This window comes from Lynx canadensis, chromosome D4, assembly GCF_007474595.2.
Source record: "Lynx canadensis isolate LIC74 chromosome D4, mLynCan4.pri.v2, whole genome shotgun sequence".
NCBI lineage: Eukaryota > Metazoa > Chordata > Mammalia > Carnivora > Felidae > Lynx > Lynx canadensis.
The window spans coordinates 18,036,084-18,062,430 of NC_044315.2; the positions used below are offsets into that span (position 1 = coordinate 18,036,084).

Consider the following 26,347-nt stretch of genomic DNA (forward strand, 5'->3'; position numbering starts at 1 on the left):
ATAGGCTTTCACATCCATAAAAACGAAACTCACAGAGGCACCAGCCTTGGGACTCCCAGCTGTATCACGAGATTTCAACCTTTCATGCATGGAAACAATGGGTGGCCCTGGGGGTTCTAACCCAGGAATTTGGACCGTGGCAGAGACCAGTGGCATACCTTTCAAAACACATTGACTCGGTTACGGCAGGATGGCCACCCTGTCGGAGGGCCCTGGCACCCGCCACGCTTTTCATCAAGGAAGCCGACTCATGTGGGGGCAAACCTAAACGTTAAGGTTCCCCATTCAGTTATTACCCTGATGGATGCCAGGGGGCAACCCTGGAAAACTCATGCTCGAGTGACACAATATCAGGGACTACCACGTGAAAACCCACGAGTAAGAGTGGAAGCCGTGAAAACCCTAGGAACTTAACGCAACCTACCAGCCCCAGAGTTCAGGGGAAGCGAAACGTATGAGCGGGACCCTCAAATCAGCCATGGCCAAATTTCCAAATCAGGAAACCGACTTGCCCTGGCCAGATACGCTACTCCCAGCTCTTCTCTGAGGACACTGTACATCCCGGAGAAATTTAGGATTCTCCCCATTTGAGATCCTATACGGAAGGCCCCCTCCACTAGTCAAATTCAAGGGCGACCTGACAGAGCTAGGGGATTCAGAAAGACAAAAACAACGGCAAGGACTAGGGAAAACTGTATTTGAGATGCATAGACGGGTGACAGACAGGATACCCGTTTCCTTAGGAAAAATGGACACCCTCACAAACCTGGGGACCAGGCTTGGATTAAAGATTGGAGAAGGGAACCACTCAAACCTACCTGGAAGGGACCCTAGTTAGTTGTGCTAACCACGCCCACAGTCCTCAAGGTTGTAGGACGAACCACCCGGATCCACCATTCTCGAGTAAAGGCAGCCCACCTGTCACCTGACAACCACTTGGAATGGAAAGTCACTGCTAACCAGAATAATCCTCTACAGATCACCCTTAAGGAGACAGCGGCCCGCAGCCAACACCTGAGAACTCTCCAGAAGAGAGAAGCTTGAGGAAATCCCCAAGCAACTGAAATGAACTACAGCAAATCCTTCTCTCTCGAATTTCATGGTCGTCCCCGACCTGTCTCTTTCCACACTTGTGGCTACACTCTTCGCTGTAGGGCTCACCCAGGTTCCTCCCACAGATTGGCGCCTCAGTCGCAAACCCTCTACTTACTGGTGTCAGGATGACATAGAACGAGTTGCCGGGTCCCTGGCGGCCTTACAGGGTCCAGTAGACTCCTTGGCGGCGGTAGTCTTACAAAACAGGAGAGGGCTAGACCTGCTACCTGCTGAAAAAGGAGGACTAGGTCTCTTCCTAAATGAGGAATGCTGCTTCTGTGTTAACTGATCGGGGATAGTTAGGGATATGGGCCAACGAGTAAGGGAGCGGATCACGAGAAGGAGGCGAGAATTAGCAGACTCGCGGAACCCAGGGCAACATATGGAACTGGGCATCCTACTCCTCCTTCAGCTGGTCCCGTCCTAAGGCCATTCACACCCCTCCTGTTTGCTCCTTGGATTCGTATATGCTAACCAGGTTTGCTTCCCCTCGCCTGGAAGCTACGCAACTCCAGGTGATGCTCCAGTGGGACCATTCTAGCTGTCGCCACCCCCCTTTGGATGGCGAAGAACCCTAGCTGTCACACCCCTCCCTTCCACGTCCCCGTCCAGCAGGAGGACAGCAGCAGAACAGTCTTCGCCCCTCCTCCTGTGACAGCAAGGGGTTCCCCTGCCCCCACAAACTGATTTTCTCGAAGGCTGCCACAGCAGCTTGAAAATCAAGAGGGGGGATGAGAAGGGAAGTCGGCGAGAGCAGATAAAAAATGGCCAGCCAGATGTCAGAGGCCCGATAACCCCCTTGCATGCTTTTGGCTTCTGTAATCCCACTTGCCTCTTGTCTCAGCCAACTGCCCACGTTGGCTGGTTCAAATCGGCAGAGCCTGTGGCTCTTGATCTCGGGGTCCTTAATTCAAACTCCACGTTGGGAGCAAAGACTACTTAATATTTAGAAGTTAAGAAAAAGAAGACTGAAAAGTTCGTTCCATTACCCAGATATTATTTATTAGATGTCTACTATTTCCCAGGCAGCTTGCTAGGCTGTGAATAATTCAGGGACTCAGAAGAGAGACCTAAACTAGTGTAGAAAATTAAGGCAATAGGTTGGTTTTGCTGTTGTTCCTACCAATGTTTTTTCTGTGTTTTTTTTAATTTTTTTTTTTTAACATTTATTTATTTTTGAGAGACAGAGTGCGAGCGGGAGAGAGAGGGAGACACGGGATCCAAAGCAGGCTCCAGGCTCTGAGCTGTCAGCACAGAGCCTGACGCGGGGCTCCAACTCACAAACCCTGAGACCGTGACCTGAGCTGAAGTCGGGCACTTAACCGACTGAGCCACCCAGGCCCCTCTTTTTCTTTCTGGTTTTATTGAGATGCAACTGACACGTAGCATTGCATAAGTTCCGGGTATACAACATTAACAATTTGGTGTAAATATATATTGTGAAATGATCACCCCTGCAAGTTTAGATGACATCTGTCACCTCACAGAGTTACAACGTTTTGTTTTCCTTGTGAGGAGAACTTTTTTTTTTTCTTAAACATTTATTTTGAGAGAAAAAAGTGCACACCTGCGAGCAGGGAAGGGGCAGAGAGAGACGGAGAGAGAATCCTAAGCAGCGTGGAGCCCGACATGGATCTTGATTTCACAAACCATGAGATCATGACTTGAGCCAAAATCGAGAGTCGGAAACTCGACTGACTGAGCCACCCAGGTGCCCTGTGAGGAGAACTTGTAAGATTTCTTCTCCTAGCAACTTTCAAAGGCAAAAGGTTGTTGAATGCTGGCTCTCTCTGAATGCCCCCAAAATAACCCGTGCAGAAGGCCAGGCTCAGTTCAGTGCTTATCAAGGTAAGGGATATCACTATTGTCAAAGGACTCAGTAGTTTGTCAGAAGGGTGAGGGTGAAGGCAGGATATTTATGAGGTTTGGGGCATCTGGATGAGGGTGGCTATTTTCACGTAGAACTTGATCAGGATGGGGCAAATCTGTGATATAATAGTTTAGGATCGGTGGACACACCAGGATGAAAGTTAAGAGTAAATAATCTTTAGATGCTGTCTATTTTCCTGGGAAAGTATATTTACTTTAAGGAGGGTAAATTGAATAATGTGATGTTTGGATTACTGCATCTTCAGATGGTTCCTGGAGCGAACAATAAAATTATCTGCCATTTCATTTTGGGGGTGAGAATTTCCTGGAACAGGAAAATCAGACAAATGGAGAGAGTGAGCTGTTGTGTGCATAGACAGTACGTTACTTCAATTTCTCAAAAGAAACCTCTTTCAGCTTTTTTTAACCCAGTACTTCCCCCACCTCTTTGGACCATGACACTCTTATTTTCTCATAAAACCTGTTAGAAATTTTAAAGAAGAGATCAGAGTAAATACTAGACCCGGAAATAACCTCGATGAGAGCATTACGAGCCAGTGGTTCTCAAAGGGTGGTCCCCAGACCAAACAACGTCAGCATCACTTGGAAACTTGTGAGACGGGGCCCCATCTAGTAAATCAGAAACCCCGGGGGTGGGGTCAGCAGCCTGTGTTTCTCACCAGTCTGTGTTTGTCACCCTCCTGTGACTCTGACGTGGCAACTTTGAGAACCGATGCCATAAGTCTTCTCACCCCTAACTTCCCTCTTCAGGTTTCATTTTTTCTTGCCCGGTGCAGGTGTGAGGCATGAAGGTGCCTAAGCAGGCTAATGCCTGGTATTCTTTCCTGGAAACCATTAAATAATTGTCTACATGAACTCAGCGGAAATGAGGGCAAACCCAAATTTGTGAGATCCGCGTCCCCCTTTCTGCGTGATTCCTACTCTGATGTTCTATCCTGGTCTTTGAGCTCTACAAAAACCAGTACTCTCCCTGGACGAGGATTAGTGCATTGGTGAGGAATATAACATTTACTCAAGATTTTAGGGCAGAGCCGGAAGAAAGGGACTGGATACCATGGTAGCAGGATTTTTGTTTTTAAAATAATAAATCCCTCCACCCCCACCCCAAGGTTATCTCTTCTCCCAAACCTCTCTTCTTGGCTTGGCAACTCTTGGGTGGCCTTTCTCTTCCTGCTCCTGACTCCATACCTTCTCTCCGACCTTGGCTTCTGAGAGCAGTTCAGTTCAACCCCCATAGAAGTTTTTAAAGTATTTATTGCACCTACAAGTTAATACCTACCTCAAGGAAACTGAAGGAATTATATTGAAGCTGAAGACCTTGTTTGCTTTGTGAACAAAAGCTTCTCCAGTTCCCGGATTTCACCAAAGCTGTGCCGAGTGAAAGTCATACCGATGATTACATTTCTCCTCCCTTGGTGTGGAGGAAACCTGCGTTACAATGGGATCACGTTTCCAATTGGTTTGAGTCAGATTCCGGGGTCCCTTTTAGACTGGTATTTCAACTTGACTGTGCCCCCACCCCTCTTAGTGTGGTTTGGGTCCTACGCTTCACTATTCTGCCTCCCTCCCGGTGGTTATGGGGAGCAAATCCCAGCAGGGAGAATAAAGACTATGTCTACAGGGCATTATCTCTTGGGTGTTCAAAACTGTTTGATATTTATCTATCCACGCCCAAGGGATGAGACAAGCCTAGGGTCTCCCTACCCCTCAGCCATCTTAATTCCTCTCCCCATAAGGTATTATTGAGGGACTTTGTCTAAGAAGTAGCATATCTGAAAGAGGACTGTTTATAGCTCCCTGGGAGGAGTGTGCCCTGATTTTGGACTCTGTTGCACATTGGAATCACCTGGAAAGCTTTTAAAATGCTAATACTCAGGTCACACTCTACTGCAATGAAATCAGAATTTTTTTTCTTTTTAATTTGTATTTATTTTTGAAAGAGAGAGAGACCACAAGTGAAGCAGGGGCAGACAGAGAATCCATCGGGCAGACAGAGCCCGGGATGGGGCTCAAACTCACAGACTGTGAGATCATGACTTGAGCTAATGTCAGCTCAACCGACTGAGCCACCCAGGTACCTGGGCACCAGAAGGTTTTTAAAGCTCCCTAAGTATTGCAGTTTACGCAAGTTTCAGAGCCACCGACAAAACAGCTTACAAAATCATTCACGATGCTAAGACATTAAAAAGCCATTTTGGTCAAAGGATTTCAAACAACTGGGAGTTATATTTCTGTCACACTCTCCGTTTCACAGTTGGGAAATCTGAGACACGCGCAAAAAATGTGAGTCATATAAGGTAGGCCACAGGTGGCCTATTGCAGGGGGTACGGAAAGTGTGACCTAGCCATTACTGTTCCCATTAAGGCATAACATGGGGTAAATGCTCTATTATTCTCTGAGGTTTCCTGGGACCAAAGGAGTCTGTAGAATCTCTATGGCGACGCAGCCAATTTGAACGCACTAATTTCTGAACTTAGGTTTTATACCTGAGAAACCTAAAGCCTGAGGAGGTAAAGTGATCATGAGTTTTTAAAAAATTAATAATACGGTTTGGGCTGTAACAGTAAAATCGGACTAAGAGCTATGCTCACCTATGGTCAGAATCAACACCAGAATAGTTCAACCTTGTCTCGTAGCAAGTCACGCTGTGTGATTCTAGAGACACCTCTGTTCGCCAGCTCTGGCTTGAAATAAATGTCAGCAAATTCAGACTAAAGGCACTGTTAGGCCACAGAACCCATATTTTGGTGGTTATAGAATATTTAAATTACAGCGGGAACAATATGAGAGGAAACGAGCTAATAGGGAGTGTTTATTCTAAAAATTAAAGTTTTAAATTTAATTTTATATCTTTTCACAGATTTTATTCGGAAGTCATCTCTACATCCAACCCGGGGCTCGAACTCACAACCCTGAGATCAAGAATCGCTTGCTCCACCAAATGAGCCCGCCAGGTGACCCAATTTCATATTTTCAATTAACCTTTTTTTCTGATTGGGTGCTAAAGTTGTAAATCACTGACTTCATCATGACCGTGGTTGGAACAGTCCAAAGAAGGCCATAGATTAATTTGCGCAGACCTGTATTTTGGCTGTTTCTGCCACTTTCCCGTTTTGCTTTCCACGGTCGAACAATTTCCGCACTGGGACAGGCAGGGCAGAAGATACTTGCTGAAAAGGAGAAGCTACCTGATTGGAGGTTACTAGAGAGGAAACCTCCTGTCAACCCCACTGAAGACAGGTTTTACCTGGGGATTGCCTAGGATGTCGTACAACTATATGAATGGAAGGTCAAAATGGAAGTCCCTAGACTTTTTCATGGAAGAGTTCCCCCACCAGACTGCCACCGAGTCCTGAAATTCTGCCACCAGCAGGTTCAACTTTCAGGATAAAATGCCACCCCCCTCGTGGCAGATCCTCAACATCCACTGGTCCTTCTCTTTGCTAACCTAGAGCCAGGTAAAACACAGGATGTCCGGTTAAATTTGAATTTCAAATAAATAGTGAATCATTTTTAGTATAACTATGTCCCAGCTATGACATACTTACACCGGAAAGAAAAAAAAAAAGCATTCATTGTTTGTCAGAAAATCAAATGTAACTAGGCATCTTGTGTATTTATTTACCAAGGCTGGCATTCCTGAGATGACCTAATGGAAATTCTGTTTGTGGCAGCAACATGAGCGTCTGTAGACATTAGATCACGACTGGTCTAAATCAATTGTGATTATACAGCCCCTCGACTTCTTGCAGCTGGGAGTATCTGTGTGATCAGTTCTGGACAGAGACATCAGGGGTAGTCTGAATATGTGCGGGGTGCAATTTGAACAGATTTGACTAGTGGGAAGAAACTAGCAAGAAACATGACTAGTGGGACCATCTTTGCTCTGTCCTTCCTTCTTGCCTAGAATGGTTGGGTGGCGCAGCCCCATCCTGGTTATAAGGGCAAGAAAGACAACGGCAGAGACACGGTGCCAGTGACATTAAGTCCTCAAAGTCAATGCCAGTGGCTGCTACTTCTGGAGGTCTTGCTTGTATGAAAGATAAACCCTTAATTATATCAACCACATGGGTTTCCTGTAACTTACAGCTGAAAAAACCCTCTTAAAGAGTGCAAATGCCCTAGGAGAGGAAACCTTTTTATGTGTATCTTAGGCTGAAATCATTTATTGGCATCTTGTCCCAATGGACTGCTAGCTGAGAGGGAGGAGGCATTGCCCAGAGAAAGCAGTGGAGGGGATCCTTCCTGGCAGGAGAGACTCCTTCACAGAAGTGACTCTCAGTGACACTGATCTGCAGGGCTCTGCGGGGTTGATTTGGAACGAGCTGTGTGGCTCCTGAAGAATTCTCATGGATTCCTGCCTATGGGGAGCAGAATCACGCCCTGCCCCCGAAGATGCCCACATCCTAATATCCAGAACCTGTTAATATATTGCATGTCCAAGGGGAATTAAGGTAGCAGATGGAATTAAGGTAACTAGTCAGCTGATTTTATGAAAAGGAGATTATAGTGAATTATCTGGATGAGCCCAACGACATCACCGGCTTCTCGAAGGAAGAAAATGAAGGCAGAAAGGGAGACAGAGAATCAGGAGGAGATGTGAAGACATTACCAGAGGTGGGAATGACCTGATAGAAGACTTGACTGACCATTGCTAGTCTGAAGATGGAAGAAGGGCCCACAAGCTAAGGGATGTGGGTGGCCACTAACGCTGGAAGATGGAAGGAAACAGATTCTCTCCTAGAGCCTCCAGAAAGGAAGGCAGCCCAGCTCACAGCTTGAGTTTGGACCAATGAGACCCATGTCAGACTTCTGCCCTGGAGGACTGTAGGCTGATACATTTGTGTTGTTTAAAATCATTACACTTGTGGGAAATATCTTTATTCATTCATTTATTCCCTTATTCATCCAGCAAATATTACTGAGCCCCTACTTTGTGTCAAGCACTTTCATAGATGGTGGGGATATACTAAGATTGAAACAGATAAAAAAAACAAACTCTGTTCTCACAAAAAGCTTCCCATGTATTGGAGGGGGAGCAGATTTTTTTTTTTTTTAATTAAGTGAAACCTACTTGTGTGACAGATTTTAGATGCTGTAAGTGCTATTGTGGAAGAACATGTCAGAGGACAGGGAGAACCAGGGAGAGGTGTTTCCGTTTTAATGTTTGCTTATTTTTGAGAGAGAGAGAGAGAGAGACAGAGTGTAAGCTGGGAGGGGCAGAGAGAGAGGGAGACACAGAATCCAAAGCAGGCCCCGGGCTCTGAGCTGTCAGCACAGAGCCCGACTCGGGACTCGAACCCATGAACCTGGAGATCACGACCTAAGCCGAAGTTGGACACTTGACTGAGCCACCCACATGCCCCAGGGTGTTGCCATTTTAAATGAGGGGGTCAGTGAAGGTAACATGACCAAGTCATAGTTGAACCCAGTCTGGTACTTTCCAGGCAGTCCTCCAGGCAGTGGGGCAGCAGGTACAGAGCCCCGGAGATGAGCATATGCCTGGTGTGGTCCACTAGGAGCGAGGAAGCCCGTGTGTGTGGACCTGAGGGAGAGAGGAGAGAGACAGGAGATGAGGGCAGAGAGATTGTGGAGCCGGGCTTATAGAGGCGACTGCGAAACCACCGACATTGATGCTCTGTTGGGAGCCCTGATCTACATCTGAGAACCATCGCTCTTGTGGCTGTGGAGATAATGGGTGGCTAGGGGTGTGAGGGGAAACAGGGCGCTTCTCGTGAGGAAGGGGGGGGCGGGGGAGGCAGTGGAGGAGGCTGGAGAGATCATAATCCGGACACAGTTTGAACAGGGAGCTTAAAGCACTCGTTGATGGAGTGGCCACACGCTGCGTGAGACTGAGAGCCTAGGCAGGGGGCACTGCCCACGGATTTGGCCGGAGCAGCCGGACGGAAAGGGCTGTGGATGACAGAGGGAGAAGCTGGTAGAGAAGCAGGTTGGAGGAGAAGATTAGGGGCTGCACGTGGGGCCCATTTGAGACGCCGATCTAGCCCTCAAGTGGAGTTGTCAACTAAGCAGCTGGAAATACGCATCCGGAGTTCAGAGGAGAGGTCCAGACGGGAGATCGCAATGAGGGAGATGGCCATGTTGAATACAGGAACACTGAACGGCTTGAGGCCGGGGGAGCTCACAAGGAAGGACCGTGGAGAGAAAGGAAAAGAGACCTGAGGCCTGAGTCTGGAGGCGTGGTGGCGTCCCAAGGCCTGGGAGGTAAGGAGGAACCAGCAGGCAGAAGGAGGAGTGACAGGAGAGAATCAGGAAGGATTCAGGGCCCCGTTGAAGGGCTTTCAAGGACAGCGACTATTGGCTGAAATGTTGCCGAGATGACCCGTAGGATGAGTTCAGATAAATGCCTACCTGCTGGATTTTGGAACAACACGGACCCGACTTTGACAAGGATGGTTTCCCTACGGGCACTGGAGGAAGCACCAGATTAGAGAGCACAGGGTGTGAAGAGGACAGGCACAACCGGGTCCTTCCAGAAACTCCCTTGGCCACACCCACGGGGAGGTTTACGCTCCCTGGGACCCTCTGCACGGCTCTGGGAAGAGCTGGCGGAGGGCGGGTCACAGGAACAAGTGCAGTCACTTGCTGACTGCCCACGAGCAGGAACGGAGGTCCGTGTTCTGTAAAGCGAGGCCAGTAAACTAAGGTGAACGGCCGCCCTGCTCACTCACATAGGTGCTGTCACTCCTGTCAGCTCCAGCGCAGAGTTAAGGACTTGTGACAGAGACCAGGGGGTCTGGTCAAAGCCCACAGTGCTTAAGATATTTACTACCCGGCCCTCCCAGGCAGAGTTTGCCAAGCTTTGCTCTAAAATAGCGAGAGGTTGGGGCGCCTGGGTGGCTCAGTCGGTTAAGCATCCGACTTCGGCTCAGGTCATGATCTCACAGCCCGTGAGTTCGAGCCCCGCGTCAGGCTCTGTGCTGACAGCTCAGAGCCTGGAGCCTGATTCAGATTCTGTGTCTCCCTCTCTCTCTCTGCCCCTCCCCTGTTCATAATCTGTCTCTCTGTGTCTCAAAAATAAATAAAAACATTAAAAAAATTAAAAAAAATAGCAAGAGGTAGGGGAGGGAGAGAAGAGAGAGAGAAGGAGGAGAGTGGCTAACAAAAGAAGGGGCTCTTGGAAAGGTGTCAATGCAGGGAGTTGCAGCAGAGAGGACTGTTGGGAGATGTTCTCGAGTGTGACCGAAGGGCGGGATCAAGCACCCACGAAGCAGAGTTGCCCTGCTAGGCAGAGACATGTAGGTCTTTTGTTGTTATTCTCTGAAAAGATGTGCCACTCTACACATGAGAGAAAAGTCAAGTTGAAACCGTGTATCACAGTTTTTACCTGTCACTATCGGCCAAGGCAAAAATCCTTGACGCTTGGCTGTCCGGGCGAGCAGGTGCAGAAACAGGCAGACGGGTGTTGTCGGTGAGAGTATAAATGGGTACGCTTCCTCTATGGGAGGCATATGATCCCAACTAAGGCTGAGGCCTTCTAATGGGATTATTCTATCCCATCTAGGCGATCTCCACGTGACACCGACCTTCCGCTCAGCTTTGCAGCGTGGTTGTTTAGGAATGAGCTGGAGTTTTGAGCCGTTCCCTTCACAGGCTGGGTATGCAACTGGGGTCTCCAGAACCCACAGAGGGTCTGAGAGGGCCGTGAACCCTCTTGTGGGTGCAGCAAAGGGAAATTTTCAGAGACCTGTGGGGACCCTCGCCCCAACACCAGTATCCAAGGCAGTTTGTCCTTCTGACAGAGACGACTGCTCAATCTCCAGCTCTCTGCGATCTTAGGATTGAAAGAAGCCCTTAAAGAAGGGAGAAATAAGGGGCGCCTGGGTGGCTCATCAGTTAAGCGTCCGACTTCAGCTCAGGTCATGATCTCACAGTTTGTGAGTTCGAGCCCCGCGTCGGGCTCTGTGCTGATGGCTCAGAGCCTGGAGCCTGCTTCAGATTCTGTGTGTCCCTCTCTGTCTGCCCCTACCCAGCTGACGCTCTGTCTCTCTCTCTCTCTCTCTCTCAAAACTGAATAAATGGTAAAAAAAAAAAAAATTAAAAAGGGAGAAATAACATTGTTGTATGCTGATAATAAAGATTTAATAGAAAGAATAAAAATTGTTCTGCAGCAGAGAGGATTGCTGGCGGGGGGACAGGGGGCGTTCTTGAGTCTGGCAGAAGGGTGTGGGTCTTTTCTATCTTTTGCCTAGGCATAAAGAACTTGTTTCCTTTGCTGTGTCAGATGGTATCTTTTGCCAATGACCTTCACCCTGAAGGAAACCACTCAGAGGGTAATATCTATCAACTTTTTAAATATCATGTGTTTTAAGCAAGCAAAACCACTTCTGGCAACTTATTCTATACATATATTTCATACATGTACGTTGTTCTTCATGGCAGCATTGTTTGTAAGAGCAAGAAACTGGAAACAAACTAAATACCCATTAAGGATCTATTGAAACATCATGATGCATCCTTTCTACTATGCAGACATTGAGAAAAAACAAAGAGGCTTTATATAAACTGATGCAGAGTGATTTCCAAAATTTTGTGTTAAGTGAAAAAAAAGGTAGGTCAAGAGCAGATATTAGACAGGTATTGCTAAACTGGTTCAAGGGTAAAGGTCATTGGCAAAAGGTATCATCAGAGGCCGGCAAAAGATACACATTTGATGAAATGTACAGAACATCTCTGGAAAGATCTCAGAGGAAAAAACCCAAACCAACTCCCCCAAATCTTTCAACAGTGATTGCCTCTGTAGGGAAAGTGGAGGGGTGGAGGCTTATGCATTTTTGAATTCTGTATCTGTGCTTGAATGACATTCAGAAAAGAGTATATTGAAAAAATAATGGTGCGTCTGGGTGGCTCAGTCAGTTAAGCGTCTGACTCGATTTTGGCTCAGGTCATGATCTCATGGTTTGTGAGCTCAAGCCCTGCATCGGGCTCTGCATTGACGGCATGGAGGCTACTTAGGATTCGCTCTCTCCCTGTCTCTCTCTGGCCCTCCTCCACTTGTGTTTGTGCGCGCGCGCTCTCTCTCTCTCAATATAAATACATAAACATTAAAAAAAAAAGAAAAACTAATACATGTTTTGATAGGAAAAAAATAGGGAGCACTTATAAGCTCTTAAGTAGGAGAGAAACATAACAGTATTGAAACTGTGTTTTAGAGATTAGTCGGGGGGAAGTGTTATGAACTGAGTGAACTGAAAGATTACAATGCAAACCATCAAGTTATTGAAGTATTCCATACTTGAGGTGTTAATGGGTCTAGGCTAGAGTGGAAACGAAGGAAGGGTAAGAGCCTGAGACCAGACCATTTGGCAGAAGTTACAGAGAAACCTGTTTCAGCTTAATATGAGAAAGCAGGGCCTAAAGATTAGAGCTACCGCTGGTGGGAATAGACAGGGAAAAGTACCCATCATGATGGTGTTCCTACAAAAGCTGGACGACTATATGATAAAGATGTTCTAAGCATAAATCAAGTGTTCCACAGTGAATGGTCCAGAGTAGGTAGTGTGTAAGATCTCTGCCCAACCCTGAAATTTCGTGACTTTATGACAAAGGCTTGGGGATACCCAAAATTCAGGGCCAGTGGAGGGAAGGAATCCACTTTGATGAGTGACAACAAAGGCAGGAAAATGACCAACTTCGAGGAACGAAGGTAGTAGACAAGGACTAGGGCTCAAAGATTAGGCAGTAAACAGTGTTATGTGTTGCTAAGAGGCTGGAGAGCCATTGGGATTCACAGAAAGATGGAGTTATATAAAAGTCTTCACTGTGTTCAGTTATAACAGATCTTTTTTTTTTTTTTTCAACGTTTTTTTTATTTATTTTTGGGACAGAGAGAGACAGAGCATGAACGGGGGAGGGGCAGAGAGAGAGGGAGACACAGAATCGGAAACAGGCTCCAGGCTCCGAGCCATCAGCCCAGAGCCCGACGCGGGGCTCGAACTCACGGACCGCGAGATCGTGACCTGGCTGAAGTCGGACGCTTAACCGACTGCGCCACCCAGGCGCCCCTAACAGATCTTTTTAAGATTAAGATTTGAAACTAGTGTTAGTAGTTTGCAGGTGGACGTTTGAGGGACGAAAATTTTTTCTTTCTTAATGGTTAAAGTGGACGCAGTAGAAAAAAGAGGTAGGAAACAAGAGTGGTTAACAGAATAGCAAAGACCCCAATTCCACATACACTATGTCGCTAAGCGGTCCCACAGCTGACGGATGATGTGCTCATTTTTTCAGTCTTTTTTCTCTCTGTGATTAATTTCCTATTCCTATTATAGTTTCTATTGCTGCTTCTTTGAGAACACTAATCTTTTCTTCTCTCCTCTATAATCTTCTGTGAATTCCAGCTAGTGTATTTTTCATCTCAGACATGGTATTTTGATCTCTAGAAGTCCAATTTTAGATCATCCATATTGCTACTTAACATGTTCAGTCTTTCTTTTACCTTCTTGAATAGATGGAACGTAGTTACGATAACTGTTTTAATGTACTTCTGTTATCACTTAGAAAGATCTATTTGTATACATTTATTTTTTCCCTTCTTGTTATGGATCATATTTTCTGGTTTCTTTGCCTGCCTAGTTAATTTCAAATGAATGCCAGACATCGTAAATTTTACTTTGTTGGGTGCTGGTTGTATTTTGACTCCTATAAATATTCTTGGCCAAGGGCTGCCTGACTGGCTCAGTCAGTAGAATACGTGATTCTTGATCTTGAGGTCGTGAGTTCAAACCCCACGTTGGGTGTACGAGTATATATGTATTTTTTTTCCTTGGCCTTTTTCTGGGACACAGTTAAGTTACTTGGAAATAGTTTGACCCTTTTGAATCTTGCTTTTCAGTTTTGCTATTCAGGACCAAAACAACTGTTACTCTAGGGACAGTTTTGCCCCATACCATGTACTTTATCTAATGTCTCTTGAATTACCAGAATTTCCACTCTGGGGGCGGGAACAGGCACTGCTCTTAGCTCTTTGTGAGTTCTAGAGATTGTTCCCTCTGCTACCTTCGGGCAGTTCCTTCCTGGCCTCAGGCAGTTTCCTCATAAACAGGCATTCTCAGCTGAAGAGTTGAAAAAGGGCCCTCTGAAGATCTTAGGAGTTCTCTCCCTAAGTTGTTCTCTCCTTTCTAGTATTGTGCCCTGTGGACTCTAGCTACCTTGGTCTCTCTGGCCTCCTTGCTCCATTTCTGTATCTCAGGAAACCTGATGAGCTCTGCCTGAGTTCTCTCTCCTTAAGTGGCAGCCTGGGAACATTGTCAGGGCAACCATAAGGCTCACCTCACCTTTGTTTCCCATTTTTCAGAGATTACTATGTCTGCCTGATGTCCAGTTTCTGAAAACCATTATTTCAGAAGTCATTTTAATACATTTTTGTACGATTTCTCATTTCAAATGAAAAGGGCTAAAACACAAAATTCAACTGAGTAAATTGTAAAGATCTCACTGACTTCATTCAATGGTTTATAAATAGGACAGCATCTGGGGTGGCTGGGTAGCTCAGTCGGTTAAGCATCCGACTCTTGATTTCAGCTCAGGTCACGATCTCGCAGTTTGTGAGTTCGAGGCCCCTGTCAGGCTCTGCCCTGTGTCAGTGTGGAGCCTGCTTGGGATTCTCTCTCCCTTTCTCTCTGCCCCTACCCCACTTATGCGCTCTCTCTCTCTCTCTCAAAATAAATAAACTTAAAAAATAAATAGGACAGCACGCAATCTAGTAGATAGAAAGGATCTCTGAACCTGTACAAAATGAAAAACTTTTATAGGCAGAAGAGAGCAGAAAAGGAAGTTATACTAGGCCAAAAAAAAAAAAAAGTAAGTTGGTTATTGTAAGGCTACTTTCCTTTAGGAGAAATCAGGGGTCCATCAGGCAGATTACCTAACTAGAGCTGATCAGGTGATTCCTGATGGGCTGGTTTAAGATTCCATTTCCGAGAGCGCCAAAACTGTAATTAAGTCTTGGTTTGGTGATGGGGAGCTTAAAATAAGTGACTATTCAGATCCTGTTGTTTGTAACAGAAGGTAAATCTGATCCCTGTTACTCCCTCTTGACTGGAAATGGAATTCTATTAAGCTATTTTAGAAAATGCTAGGTAAGCATAGTCGATTTTTTCCGTGGTAAAGATTGACTGTATTTTCTTCTCACGTCTAATATATATAAAAACTACAGCTGATTTTCATCCTATTTTGCAACTATTCCATATTTATACATTTGCTTTTGGATTCTACCACCAGAGGGCACCTCTGTCACATTTCAACCTCCACTTGCAAATCAGCATTAAGGAAACAATTTTAGATCTGGGACATTCTTGTTCCTTTAGCATGAGAATTACAATGCTCAGTTTGAAATATGCTGTGACCCTACCTGATTCTTTTGTCTCCTTTAACATAGCTGCACCCTCCCTGATGTTCAGGATAGACTGTTCATTGATTTCTCCTCCACCTTCTCCAACCCTCCCCCCTTCCTATGCTGTGCCACGGCCTCATAATTGTAAAAATTCCCCATAACTCCTCCGATGCCCTCTCACCCCCAAAGCACACATTGATTTTTATTTATTTAAAAATTTTTTTTTTTTTTTTTTTTTGAGAGAAAGACAGAGTATGAGCGAGGGAGGGGCAGAGAGAGAGGAGGACACAAAGTCTGAAGAAGGCTCCAGATCTTGTCGTGGAGCTCAAACTCGTGAACTGCAAGATCATGACCTGAACCGAAGTCAGACGCTTAACCGACTGAGCCACTCAGGTGCCCCTTAAAAGCATACATTTAATGTTATGGTTGCACCAGCCATCCTTTTCCAGGTGGCATCTAGGTAGGTAATGCTGGAGTCGATGCATATTTCCAGAAGCCTAGAATCCTTCTGCTGCTGGAGAGTTCATCAGCTTTGCAAACTCAGTGTGTTCAGACCTTGCCCAACACTGCTCTCCCCCTTTTCACCTCTTCTAGTGTTTTTAAACAGATATTTTTTTTAATCAATTTTATTGAGATGTAGTTTGCACATGAAGAAGAACAGAAATTTGTCACCCCAACATAGGCCTCTTTGGCATCATTTGTAAAACATATTTACATTTATAAGGGAAATCTCCATCAGTAAAGATCTCTCCCTCTCTGCACCAGGAAGAGAAAAACGACTAAACTCTGGAAACTTATCCAGGGAGGAGGCAGCAACTTAAGTCTGCATAACAACCTTACCTCGTTTACTGTGCTTTTTCTGAAACCTCCCATAAATGCACCTGCCCTCTAACAACTTTTATCATTTGCTGGTGATTGGTACTTAAGGTGATAGCTTGGGCCATTTCAAGGAGTGACCCTCTTTTCCTGGGTGTCTCCTGTCCGGGAGGAAAAACATTTTTCCTCTGTCCTTCATGGTTCTTCTAACTAGACTAGGAATTAAATTGACATGAGACAGATCAGAGAAAATCAAACTTAATTTTGTTAAGTGTGGGGAATCCACATAGACATGAGATTCCAAAGATAGGCAAAAACAGGTATATATGTCATCCTGAACTAAGGACAAGGGGACAGGGGTCTGGGACTTCAAAAGGATGGAATGGAACTCATAGGAAAATGAATAAGAGTAAATGTTTGGTTAACATATGTTCGGTGAGTCACTCAGAAACAATGGGACATGGAGAGAACTTTGGCCAAATAGGCCTTGCTAGGCTCCTGTCTTTCATACACAATTCATATGATAACGTAGCTCCCTGTGGTGGCAGTTCTCTTCCCGGCACAGGTCCTCTATCTAAATTCTGTTAGGCAGTGTTGGGGGGAGGTCAAAGTTTCTTCCTGAGTCTTTTGGGCTTTGATTTTTTTCAGTTCAGCATAATCTGCATCCCCAAATGGCCTGTCTTGGGGTAGCCTGCCCTTGACCCCTACACTCCCGTGGATATAGGAGGTATACGTGTTATTAAAGTTGTTTTTCTCCTGTTCATCTACCTTTTATTTCTACGGATGTCTCAGCCGAGAATCTAGAAGGGTAGAAGGGAAATGAATTTTCCTCCCCTACACACACAATAAAATATATCCATCTTACGTGGATGTTCAATGGGTTTTTGAGAAATGTATGCACCCGTGTAATCACTACCATGACCGAAATAAAGAACATTTCAATCATCTCAAAAAGTAAGCCCACCCTCCCTCTGCCCCAGGCAACAATTACTCCCCTTTCTGTCACTATAGATTTACCTGTTCAGAATTTCAAATATATACCTATGAATCAAACTGTATGTGGTCTTTTGCGTTTGGCACTTTTTATCTCAGCATAAGGTTTGTGAAATTCATCTGTATTGTTGTGTGAACCCATCTCCCTCCAAAAACTAAGTAGTGTTAAACCATAAAAATAAAATGGCCAGTTTTTTGTTTTTTTTGTTGTTTTTTTTTTTTACCAGCAAAACAATGGGTTTATTTGGAATAGCAAGATTTGGAATCCAGGACAAGCAAGCTATAGCGAAACTACAGGCAGGTCCACAGAGAAAAGGAGGGGTGGGAGAGAGGAGGTTGATCTTTTATAAGGGTGGGAGAGAGGAGGTTGGAAGACTGTTATAAACAAAATGTCCATTGGAGTAAAGGGGGGGTTGAAAGTATAGTGGCTTTTCATTGGCTGAGTCTGCCATTGACTAGGGAAGGAGGAAAGACTTTCTTCCTCCTACGGGAATAGTGAAGTACTATCATCCACCTTGCAAGGCTCCTCTCTCCCCATTGGGTCTGCCATTGACCAAGAGCGGTAGACTTTGAGAGCTCCCCCTGCTGGTTTCCTGGCTTCATTCTAAATGAGATTTCCTTGGAGCAACTGGGTGGCTCAGTCGGCTGAGCATCTGATTTCCACCCAGGTCATGATCTCGCCATTTGGGGTTCAAGCCCCGCATCGGGCTCTGTGCTGACAGCACAGAGCTTGGAGCCTGCTTCAGATTCTGTATCATCCTCTCTCTCTGTACCTTCCCCACTCATGCTCTGTCTCTCTCTGTCTCTCAAAAATGAATAAATGTTAAAATTTTTTTTTTAAATTGAGGTTCCTTTTATTTTCAGAGCAGTATTCCATTGCATAGATATGTCACAATTTGTTTACCCGTTTAGACAAGTACTTCTTTCAAGTTGTTTTCTTCTGATAAATATCCTGATAGGCATCTGCTCACTGTAATCATTTTTCTTTTTTACATAAATGTTAAGTTTACTACTAGTTTATTTATTCATGTATTTATATTATTTTTCAAAATGGAAATATCAGGGTGCCTGGGTGGCTCAGTCGGTTAAGCATCTGACTTTGACTGAGGTCATGATCTTATGGTTTGTGGGTTAGAGCCCTGTGAATCCACAGCTCAGAGCCTGGAGTCTGCTTCGGATTCTGTGTCTCCCTCTCTCTCTGCCCCTCCCCCGTTCATGCTCTGTCTCTCTCTGTCCCAAAAATAAATAAACGTTGAAAAAAAAATTAAAAAAAAAAAAAAAAAAAAAAGAAGACATCCGGATGGCCAACAGGCACATGAAAAGATGTTCAACGTCGCTCCTTATCAGGGAAATACAAATCAAAACCACACTCAGATATCACCTCATGCCAGTCAGAGTGGCCAAAATGAACAAATCAGGAGACTATAGATGCTGGAGAGGATGTGGAGAAACAGGAACCCTCTTGCACTGTTGGTGGGAATGCAAATTGGTGCAGCCGCTCTGGAAAGCAGTGTGGAGGTTCCTCAGAAAATTAAAAATAGACCTACCCTATGACCCAGCAATAGCACTGCTAGGAATTTATCCAAGGGATACAGGAGTGCTTCACTGGAATTTTTTATAAGGAATCTCAGGTAGGACTTGTACAAACTTGTTAAGGCTTAGGAAGTCAAACCATGAACCTGCCACCACTTTTCACCTGCAGTATCTATAGATTTGAGATTGTTCTCTTCTCAATGTTCCCAAATCATTCTAAAGTTCCTAGGCTTGCCAGGAACTGACATTCCTTCTCACCTGTAAGGTTAGAAACCTGTAAGCCAGGTACCAAGCCAGTCTTCCCAAGAGGGTTTAAACATTGACTCCATAATAAAGTCAACATTAGCCTCTTAGAAGTGTCCAGTAAATGAGCATTATTTGCAAACACGACATTCCAGCCAAAGCCTTGGTTTTATAACCAATGTTCCCAATTACATCCTATTAACAAGGAAGATAGACTCTTACCAAACATAAGGCCTACGAAGTCATTCAGATAAGACACAGAATCTTTGCCTTCTGGGCATCTGTGGCTCTGAATGGCTTGCGGTATCTTCCTCTCCCAGGGTGTGAGTCTCTATGAGTAATAAACTATCAATCTCATCTGTCCAGCACAGGGTATCGTGTGTTTGGCCATCTTGTACTATTAAGGGCAAGAGATTCTTCCTTCGCCAATGGGGTGAAGAGGAAGTGAGCGGAAAAGAAGGGCCCTGAATCTCATGTGATGATGTGTGGAGGGACTGGGGTGGGTAGGGCAGGGACTGACAGGGGTGGATGGGGGTGGAGAAGGTAGAGGGGTTAAAGGGGGACAGATCGAAGGATTCAAGGCAGCTGAAGAGAAGGTTAAGGGGACAGAAAGGAAGAGGAGGGGATGCCGGGAAGAGAGAAGTCCCAGATGGCTCAGTTTGGGGAGATCCCAAAGTTCTCAAAGACGCCTTTGAATTTCTAAATTGCCTTTAATAAATTTTGCCAATTCTTGAAGATATTAAATTAAACTTCTGCCATCACAGCATGTAGTCAAGTGGGAGAAAAAAGAGAGAGGGAGCCTGAGAGATTAAGAGTTGCCTGTGGGATTAACAGTTAACCCGAAGAAATTAACTGTAGAGAAACTGAGAAAGAGCCTCACTTGATCAATTCTCTCTCACAGTCCCCAGCCTGAGGAACCCCGGAAAAACAGAAGAGGTCTCAAAAGAAGGCCAAAGAAAGAATCTTTGCGGGAAACAATTCTCTTTTTGCTAGAAAGCATTAAAGTAACTCTTCACTGTGCGTCAATAGACAAGATGTACAGAGCATTAGCTTGAGAACTGAACTCAGGGACGGATCCTCAAATTGCACAACAGGGTATCATATACCGTTTCCTGTGTGGGGATGGCGGAGATCCCTAGGTGAGTTCTACTTTTGAGCTGAGTCATAGCACCAGAAAATTGTCAAATAAAAAACAAACCTGGACTTAGGGAAAGGAGAGACTTCATTAAAAAAAAAAAAAAAAATTATTGCAGGGACGCCTGGGTGGCTTCAGTGGATAAGGCGGCTGACTTCGGCTCAGGTCATGATCTCACGGTTTGTGGGTTCGAGCCCCGCGTCGGGCTCTGTGCTGACAGCTTGGACCCTGGAGCCTGCTTCAGATTCTGTGTCTTCCTCTCTCTCTCTCTGCCCCTCCCCTGCTCATATTCTGTGTCTATCTCAAAAATAAATAAACATTAAAAAAAATTCCTGCAATTAGGGAAAGGGGCTAATGGCACTGGGTGGGGAGGGGTTTTAACAGGGAGATGGCTTTCTTGTAAGATCTGCAAGCTTCTGAAAGATAAGGCTGAAAAGGCTTTTCTTTTATAAGGAGGAGTCAACAAGACTAGAAAACACAGGTCTCCGGGAGAGGGATGAGCTGGTGGCAGGATCAGATAATTGGTCACAAAAGGTTTGTTTGAAGTCAGCTAGGAAGGGGCTTCTGGGCAGGTACCATTAAGAGTTTATTCTGCATCCCAATGCCCACTGCTGGCTTAGCCTGAGGGTGGATGAAAGCTCGAAGGCTGGGGCAAGGAGGGAAACTTGAACAAAATTTCATTAAGTAAAATGAGCAGGCATTTTGTGCTGATTGGTTGGTAGGGACAAAGGGCTCCGGTAATCATTTATGAGACAAAAAAGGGAGTTTGGAGCGTCCATGTCTGACCTTGTCATGGGTAAACAAGGGAGTTCTCTTCAAGTCTTGTCTAAGCCATTTGAGGAGAGGTGGTGGTTCTTTGTAGAAACTGGTTTCCGGGAACACAAAGTGGTGTGGGTGTGGGAGTTTCTGTAACCATCACCGTCTTCTGAGAGCACAGGGTTTAGGTCAAGTTCCATAGGGTCCCTTATTTGAGTTGTGCTTTCAACCACAGTTTTATTATGATATTTTAAAAAATGTATTGCAATTATATTGTCACTGTAACATCTGTGTTTATTAGCACTTCCCCGCATCTATAATATTAGGATAGATGATATTTATAATCATGAGATTACGCCTTATACTGGTTATGTCTAAGGTACTCTGTTCAGCGATGCTGTGGTTCTGCAAAAGCAAAACAAGTTTTCTGTTAAGGCCAGTAACCGGCGCTCGAGGAGACCAGGAGGCAGGAGAAGGGAGAAGGGACTTGCTCCTTGACATCTGCTTGCTGTGCCCACCGAGGTCACCAAGCAATGATTCTTTTCCCTGACTGCAACAGTTGGTTCTGATTTCCAGTATTGGATCCACTTTCTCAGATCTAGCCTCAACACTTACCTGCAGAAATATCACCCCCAGTTGGGTACCACCCCCTTCCTTAGAGGCCTGAGTCCTAGCTTCCCAGGGTTCTTTTCCACGGCAGGCAGCTGTTAGTTTCTGATACCCGCTCCTTTCCTCCAGCTCTACCAGTGGCCCTTGCTGTCTTTCTGTTACTGCCATGTTTCCCTTTGTACCTTTCAGCCCTCTCTTACCTGTTTAACCAACTCCTTCAATTCTCTGTAAAATTAGCTGCTGTGATACCTGTTTTCTGACCGGACACACCTTTAAATGATCCAGAAATACCTTCTGGACTACGTGTATAGCTTTATGATGGGCTTCGGCTCCTGTGGTCATTAAAAATAATTACACTTATGGGATACCCACAGTAAGCAATTGACCAAAAAGATTTTTCTGAAAGTTAATTTCTAAATCCACTGTTTGGGGGGCACCTGGGTGGCTCAGTCGGTGAAGCGTCCGACTTCGGCTCAGGTCATGATCTCACAGTTCATGGGTTAGAGCCCCGCGTTGGGCTCTGCGCTGACAGCTCAGAGCCTGGAGCCTGCTTCGGATTCTGTGTCTCCCTCTCTCTCTGCCCCTCCCCCACTCGCACTCTGTCTCTCTCTCTCTCTCTCTCAAAAATAAAATAAACATTAAAAAAAAATTTTTTTTTTAATTTTTTTTTTTCAACGTTTATTTATTTTTGGGACAGAGAGAGACAGAGCATGAACGGGGGAGGGGCAGAGAGAGAGGGAGACACAGAATCGGAAACAGGCTCCAGGCTCCGAGCCATCAGCCCAGAGCCTGACGCGGGGCTCGAACTCACGGACCGCGAGATCGTGACCTGGCTGAAGTCGGACGCTTAACCGACTGCGCCACCCAGGCGCCCCTAAAAAAAATTTTTTTTAATCCACTGTTTGGATCTTGGAAGTTAATTTTCCTATAAAAACAGTATCACACATTGAACTTAGATGATCAAATCCACCCATCAATGCTCATAATGCACATGAAGTACAACACTGTACAAATTGTGTAAAGGAACAGAATCAGCACTGCTTTGGCAACATATATCCAAAGTTCCAATTATTGGCAGTGACAAATTTTGTTCACCCTTTTATTTTTTATTTTAATAAAATTTAAGTCAATATATCCAAAATATTATCATTTCAACATATGGTCAATATTTGAAAATGAATTAAAATGAGATATTTTATTTATTTTTTCCTTTTAGTTTTTTTTAATGTTTATTATTTCTTTTTTGAGTGACTGGGGGAGGGGCAGAGAGGGAGACACAGAATCCAAAGCAGGCTCCAGGCTCTGAGCTGTCAGCATAGAGCCTGATGTGGGGCTTGAATTCACGAACTGTGGGATCATGACCTGAGCCGAAGTTGGATGCTTAATTGACTGAGCCACCCAGGTGCCCCTAAAATGAGATATATTAAATTCTTTTTTCTTTCATATTAAATTTTCAGAATCTATTGCGTATTTTACACTTATCACACACTTCAATGCAGTGTAGACAATTCCAGGGGTTCAGTAGCCACACGTATCTTGTGGCTACTACATTAGACAATATAACTGATGACTTAACACCAAAGAGTAGAATTGCTGGGACATAAGATAATGCACATTTTCCTTTTCTTTTCTTTTTTAAGATATAAACGCTGAATGATACGAGGAGATAACTCAAAAGCAAGCACATTTGATCACGCTTTTTGAAATTGAAAAGAGTTATTCTTTTAGGCATATTAAGCGGTGTTCATGATTAAAAACAAACGTAAGGGGTTCCTGGCTGGCTCAGTTGGTGGAGCGTGCAACTCTTGATCTCAGGGTTGTGAGTTCAAGCCCATGTTGGGTGTAGAGATTACTTAAAAATAAAATCTTAAAAAACAAAACCCAAAACTTAAAATATCCTTGAAATAAGCCCAGAAAAAAAAAAGGAAAAAAAACCCAACTAATCAAGTGGGGAGGAAGGAAACATGTTTAGTCTAGTGGAAAGACGTGACAGGCTTAGCTTCAAACATCGAAATGATAGAATTTATGAATTTAATTTCATAAAGCATTATCACGGTTTTCACAGCGTATTTGCCTTCTCAGTGTCTTAAGTCCCTTAGTTTAAAAGGTCATCTGGGTTAGCAATAGATAGAGAAAACAAACTGCAATTACTTTTATTCTGATTCTGACCAAAATGCAAATTCTGCACAAGATATTTTGGGTTCCTACTTTTGTTTCCACAATAAAAAATGTAAACCACAGTCTAAAAGGAACTCGTGTGGGGGCGCCTGGGTGGCTCAGTCCATTAAGTGCGTGACTCTTGATTTAGGCTCGAGTCATGGTCTCGCCTTTCTTTTTTTATATAATTTATCGTCAAACTGGTTTCCATACCACACCCAGTGCTCATCCAACAGGTGCCCTCCCCAGTGCCCATCACCCACTTTCCCCTCCCTCCCACCCCCCATCAACCCTCAGTTTGTTCTCAGTTTTTAAGAGTCTCTTATGCTTTGGCTTTCTCCCTCTCTAACCTCTTTTTTTTTCTTCCCCTCCCCCAAGGTCTTCTGTTAAGTTTCTCAGGATCCACATATGAGTGAAAACAGATGGTATGTTTTTCTCTGCTTGACTTATTTCACTCAGCCTAGTACCCTCCAGTCTGATCCAAGTTGCTACAAATGGCATGATTTCCTTCTTTCTCGTTGCCAAAGTACTATTCCATTGTAAATATAAACCACATCTTCTGTATCCATTCGTCCGTTGATGGACATTTAGGCTCTTTCCATAATTTGGCTGTTGTCGAGAGTGCTGCTATAAACATTGGGGTACAAGTGCCCCTATGCATCAGCACTCCTGTATCCCTTGGGTCAATTCCTAGCAGTGCTATTGCTGGGTCATAGGGTAGATCTATTTTTAATTTTTTGAGGAACCTCCACACTGTTTTCTAGAGCGGCCGCACCAGTTTGCATTCCCAGCAACCGTGCAAGAGGGTTCCCGTTTCTCCACATCCTCGCCAGCATCTGTAGTCTCCTGACTTATTCATTTTAGCCACTGACCGGCGTGAGGTGGTATCTCAGTGTGGTTTTGATTGGTATTTCCCTGACGAGGAGTGACAATGAGCATCTTTTCATGTGGCTGTTGGCCATCTGGATGACTTCTTTAGAGAAGTGTCTGTTCATGTCTTCTGTGTCAAGTCATGGTCTCACCTTTCATGAGATAGAGCCCAGCAACAGGCTCGGGGCAGACGGTGTGGAGCCCGCTTGGGTTTCTCTCTCCCACAGTCTCTGCTCCTCCCCGCCCTGTGCACACAGTCTCTCTCTCTCTCTCTCTCTCTCTCAAAATAAATAAACGTTAAAAAAAAAATAATAAAAGGAACTCGTGTGGTCTCCTTGTCTTCGTCTTGCACATAATGCATTATAAGAAAGTCACTTTCTCTAAATTAAAAAAAAATTTTTATTACATAAACTCTACCTCCAGTGTGCGTATCAAACTCACCACCCCCAGATCAAGAGTTGCCCGCTCTATTGGCTGAGCCAGTAAGGTGCCCCAGAAAATTACTTTTTAAAATAAAATTAAAGCAATGTGTTCCAACATTGTCGCCGGAGGAGGAATCTCCTTGGGGAAGACAAGATTTACTTTCCCCCGGGGAATATTTCATTAGCTTCTCTGCTATTGTCCTCACAGCTGGCCCGCATCGTGCTGCTTGACCCAGTAACACTCTGGCACAAGGGTGGGAAGGGGACAGGAGAGTCCACAGCAATCCTCCCCGAATATTCCAAAGTCTTGAAGGGAGCCCGTGTCTTCACAGAAGAGGTGGGTTCACATGAAACCAATGCGCTTCGTGTGGGGTGGCTAATTTATGTTCCGCTTATAAGATACAACTGCTCTGTGTGGCTATGTCTAAGCAAGCACCCCCCCCCCCCACCCACCATCCCTGAGGTATCTAACCTCTTCAAGTCCAAAGCCCAAAGAGGGTGAACTTCAGAGACTCAGGGGTTCAGTCCAGGCCAGCCTGGCCCTGCTCTCTGTTCAAGCTTCTTGCCTGGGCAATGACCTTTCCTAGGAATGGTGGGCACCATGCAAGCCTCCAGTTACAGGATCTCAGATGTGCCTTGTGGCTTCAGCAGGACATGGTGGGCGGGGAAGTGAGTATGGACCTACTTCCTTCCTTCATTTACTTCAATGTATGTGTTGAATGAATAAATGATACGGAGAGGAGTCACAATCTGTCCTGCTCTCCAGGAACTAAAGGTCCTATGGAAGAATGCACAGCATTCCTCTTGTTACCAAGGAGACCATGCCAACTTTCCTAAGTGACCCAAGCCTATGTGCTACAAAGGGTGGAAAGAGGTGTTTTCTACTTCTGCCGGGCACTGTGGATTGGTTCACAATCTCATTTTTGTCTTCTTTCTTCTGTGAAAACACACGTGGACATAATGCGTTTTTTAAATACTAAATTTAACAAACAAGGCTCATCAGGGAAAAACAAACAAACAAACAAACCTGCACGGTCATTTCTAAACTTTACACTACGTAAAAAACCTTGGCATGTGCCTTTTTTTTCTGATCTTTTTTTTTTTTTATAAAACATTTTGAAAATCAGAAAAGGCGGCACTTCTGGCGTTTCCCGCCTCCAAGGAAAAGGGCACAGAATTTTGAAGAAGACCTCACTTACTCACCCAGCTCTTGTGCAGTTTGGGGGGAACTAAGAAGCAAGGCGAACCCGAGGAGGCGGAGAGGGGAATCCCAGGGACGCGGGGCGGCTGTCCCAGAGGGCGCGCTGTCCCCGGCGCTGAGCCGCGCGCCTTCCAGCCCCGCCGCCCCGCCCACCGCGCGCGCCGGCCTCCGAGGTGGGCGAGGCGGGGAGGCTGTGGGCGGGGCCTAGCGGGGTGGGACCGGGGGCGTGGCGGGCGGGTTCCGAGCCCCGTGGCCGGGAGGCGCTGTCGGCCAG

The 26,347-nt window shown here is 45.2% G+C and overlaps 2 long non-coding RNA genes across 2 annotated transcripts; one reads left to right on the top strand and one right to left on the bottom strand.

Annotated features, from left to right (window-relative positions):
* Positions 1 to 2,856: 2,856 nt before the first annotated feature.
* LOC115499330 lies at positions 2,857 to 20,172 on the top strand. The gene is made up of 3 exons (XR_003964120.1): positions 2,857 to 2,943; positions 5,847 to 5,940; positions 19,825 to 20,172. It is a non-coding gene; the product is annotated as an uncharacterized LOC115499330 (long non-coding RNA).
* Positions 2,933 to 26,156, bottom strand: LOC115499331. Its single transcript, XR_003964122.1, has 3 exons — positions 26,076 to 26,156; positions 4,265 to 4,413; positions 2,933 to 3,289 (listed from the first exon to the last, which is right to left on the bottom strand). It is a non-coding gene; the product is annotated as an uncharacterized LOC115499331 (long non-coding RNA).
* Positions 26,157 to 26,347: the final 191 nt, after the last annotated feature.